The 3,625-nt window shown below is 33.2% G+C and overlaps 1 protein-coding gene across 4 annotated transcripts in view; it reads right to left on the reverse strand.

The window, feature by feature from the left end:
* The window catches only part of LOC106103665 (protein roadkill), a 38,439-nt gene that overhangs the window by 28,890 nt on the left and 5,924 nt on the right, over positions 1 to 3,625 (reverse strand). For 2 of the 4 annotated variants that reach the window (XM_013283485.1, XM_013283487.1), the window contains exon 2: positions 230 to 258. The exons of the other annotated variants lie outside the window; for them this stretch is intronic. The gene's annotated coding sequence lies outside the window, so the exon portion shown is untranslated. The remainder of the gene's footprint in view (positions 1 to 229; positions 259 to 3,625) is intronic. 4 annotated transcript variants of the gene reach the window in all.

The following is a 3,625-nucleotide window of genomic DNA, read 5'->3' on the forward strand; positions in this document are numbered from 1 at the left end:
TGCGAGATGCATCTGATTGAGCAACGACGTAGTCCACTTTGCCGCGCGCTTACACAATCGAGAAACGGGTCGTTTGTTTCAGTTATAGATTTTCGATTTATCAGTTATTTATATTAAATTATTACACATTTTATAACGTAGATTCATTTTGGAATACGGATAGTGGAAACCAAAACTGTGCTGTCTCTGTTCGTTTTAGAGATTAAGAGGAACTAACAGTTATACTCACACTTTTATGGCGCGACGTGCGCGAAATACCTGTAACAGGAATCAATACATGTATTAATAAGCGAAAACTTTGTAAGTACCCAATTTTTAAGGAAACTCCGAGAAAGGATGAACGTTTTATTTGACACAGTAAAAGTTAATGTGGACAAGAAATTAATAAAACTATTTTCGAAAGAAACTTATTCAAATATCACAGGTTTGTGTTAACTTCGAATATTTATGATCATTTTCGTAAGTCGTGGGATTTATTGTAATAACCGCCTTATAACAATGGTATTACTGTACAAATGTCACGCTGATTGACCAATAAGTAAGAGTTTAAAAAATTGAGGTCTCCACTATGCGGGACGCTCCTCGAAGGAGTTCATGGTTGAATGGAACATGTACAGTATTAAACTCTTACTAAACATCATAATATATATCTTTGCACGCGACAATAAGGTTTATTATCCAATGTCGAGTTAAAGTAGTTCCTAATTGTCAGATTGAGAACGACCGACGGCCGTTTAATCAATTTCATCTCTAACTTGATGGAAATAAGGTCGCTTATAGTTTGCAACATGTCGACATTCAAGAAGTAGGTTGACATAACTCACACCTAGATACACTTGTATATTACGAAGATTCATTAACTATTCGGCTCGAGATTTTGTGCAATCAATAATTAACCTTATAAAATGTAATAAGAAACTGCGGTATTAATAAACAGTAAATTGCTCGCTCTTTATACCCTTAAAACAAAGGATTAAACCAATAATTTTTAATTCTAATTAACTATTTTTAAAAGGGAAATGTAGAATTAAGGAATGTCTATCTTGATCTTCTTCGTCAACTCCAAGGCCATATCTCAGTATCTAACCTAACGTATAAATTTCGTCAGGAGACAGGGGAAAATCGTGCGTGCTAGAAATCTCAAAAATAAAAGTTAAACGCCTTTCATTGCTAATGAGACTGACAATAAAAGGTTCACTACTCAAACTCTGGTTAATAATAGACCTTGAGTAGGAACTCTGTTTAATTTTTTTTAATGTGCAAATAGTGTCATATTGGAACCTTCACTTAAGAATCCAATATCTACGGGTTGCAGTGGTTCCGTGAAAGTTGCAAAGTAAATTAAAACGAGGTTTAAAACCAACGTTCGAATGCTAGTTTCCTAGGTAATAAATAGAGTCAGAAAAGCGAGTGGTTCGTGCACTTTCTAGTGGAGCGGTGGGCACAAGTTACGATATCTCGGGTGATATAATAACAGTTAGCGCGGCGCCAGAGTCAGCGCCTACGCAGAAACTGCTGATCCGCCCAACCGCTACACTGAAACTACGCACGATATTTAAATTCATTAAAACGTATAACAATTGTCTATATAGTGTTATGAATACAGAGTACATGCAATAAATCAGTACATTTTATTTAGAAGACGTCAAATGGAAATTAAATTTTCCAGATGCGACGTTAGGTTCCATGCATGCGCAGTTTTTCTTTCATAGCTGCAAAAGGCAAAAGTTATCTAAACATACTGCTACATTCTTGCTTTTACTGTTTACATATTTAATTATAAGAAAACCGGACGATGCCAATAGGTAAAATAAAGGTTATTGGCAATGGATGTAAATAGCTTGTTTGTGTTCAGCAGTAATTTTTTTATCACTGTAATAACAGCTGTCTGCTTTATCTAAAATCATATTGTAAAAATATTTACGATTACATTGCAAAAATTAGTTTAGATTAACCATAAGAAATCTTATTAAATAAATAAAAATTTTATATGACTTTCTAATGCTAATATGGTAATGAAATTAATATAATGTAATATTTATTAAAGAATATGATACTGATATAAAATAGTTTCTTCACAAATGCATCGTCGATTGGCAATTAGGTTGCAAAAGAAATTAGGTAGTCGGTGATTATGAAGATAGAGATTGGTGATTGCTGTTGGATATCTAATAAAGTACCCGATGTTAAAGAGATCTCGCCGAGAAATACGTTCACCGTCCTAGATGCGCGGTACTTTCGTTTTGAAATCGGCTCGCACAATTGGCCGTATCGAGACAGAGGCGGCGAGCGGCCGAATGGTGGCGGAACGCATTCCAGCGTTTCTAATGTAACCATTTTTTAAACGATAATGTGAAATTGAACGTTCTAAAATGAAAAATTTGCATAAATCTGTAATTAATCAATATGAAAATAATTTAGGGTCTTTCCTCATAAGATTAACGTTATAGTTTAAATCCCCAGCAAGACGTTTGGTTTTTAACATAGATTTTGTGTATTTTTACCAAATGTTAAAATGTTGTTGTCACTAAGTAGTTGTTACAAGTAATAAGTAAGAAACAAAAGTTTTTATTTCTATTTAATTCCATTTTGAAATACATTTAACTTAGCAGAGAAACGTAATCGTTGAAAATATCAGTTTTAGTCGCAGTTACTTTCCTTTACGTAATAACTTTCAATGTGATTATCTAATCTAGACTAGGCTATTCATAAAGCCTGCTATTCAATGTCTTAACAATATCGATGAAACTGACTGGCATTGTCGAATATAACTGGAAATCTCTTAATATTCTACTTGATTCAACAAAGAACATTTTTGATTTTATATATTTTTAATAGCAAAAATATGACTATTTGAATTTGAATACTGGGAGTAAATTAAAATTTTGCTTTTTGGCCTTGGATTGAAAACCATTAAAATAAACAAACTCCAGAGAATCAATGATAAAAAAATCGCGAGAAGAGTGAGGGATTAACTAAGAAGTATGACGTTATACTTTACATAAAGGAAATATATTTTTTAGATGAGATGAAATAAATCTACGTCAAAAACGGTCTAATACTCAATTACAGGCAGTCAACAAGATTCATGTTGGATTCTAGCTAATAAGAACCCTTCATCCGTATTGTCATTTAACGAAGTCGTTGCGAGTGTCGTCGTAACAATTTTCATTGTTATTTACCTTACTTATAAATGCCGTTACGAAAATTAAAATTTATTCGTACAAAAGCGAATGTATTGTATCAATACAAAATGATTTTGGCGACACATACTTCTGTTATTTGAATGTATAATGAACTGGCTATGAATTTTACGCGAATTGAATACATGAGATTTGTTATCATAAAAAACAGGTGCAAGAAAAATCTTTAATGGTTTGTGCTATACCTTACCTGAATTAAAAAACAAACAAATAATGTAAAAACACATATAAAAGGTTTTAATTTTTTTTTAGCTTGGTACAACATTAAATATATGTACGTTAAATTCTATGTCACTTATGCAGGCAGCGTGCGCCAGATTTCATAAGCGATCTCTCCACACCCTGATCTAGGTTAGGTGGTCGGCATCGGCAGCGGCGTATCGAGCGCGTCCGATGTTAACCTACATACACACATACAACCG

This window comes from Papilio polytes, unplaced genomic scaffold (assembly GCF_000836215.1).
Source record: "Papilio polytes unplaced genomic scaffold, Ppol_1.0 DF823731.1, whole genome shotgun sequence".
Lineage (NCBI taxonomy): Eukaryota > Metazoa > Arthropoda > Insecta > Lepidoptera > Papilionidae > Papilio > Papilio polytes.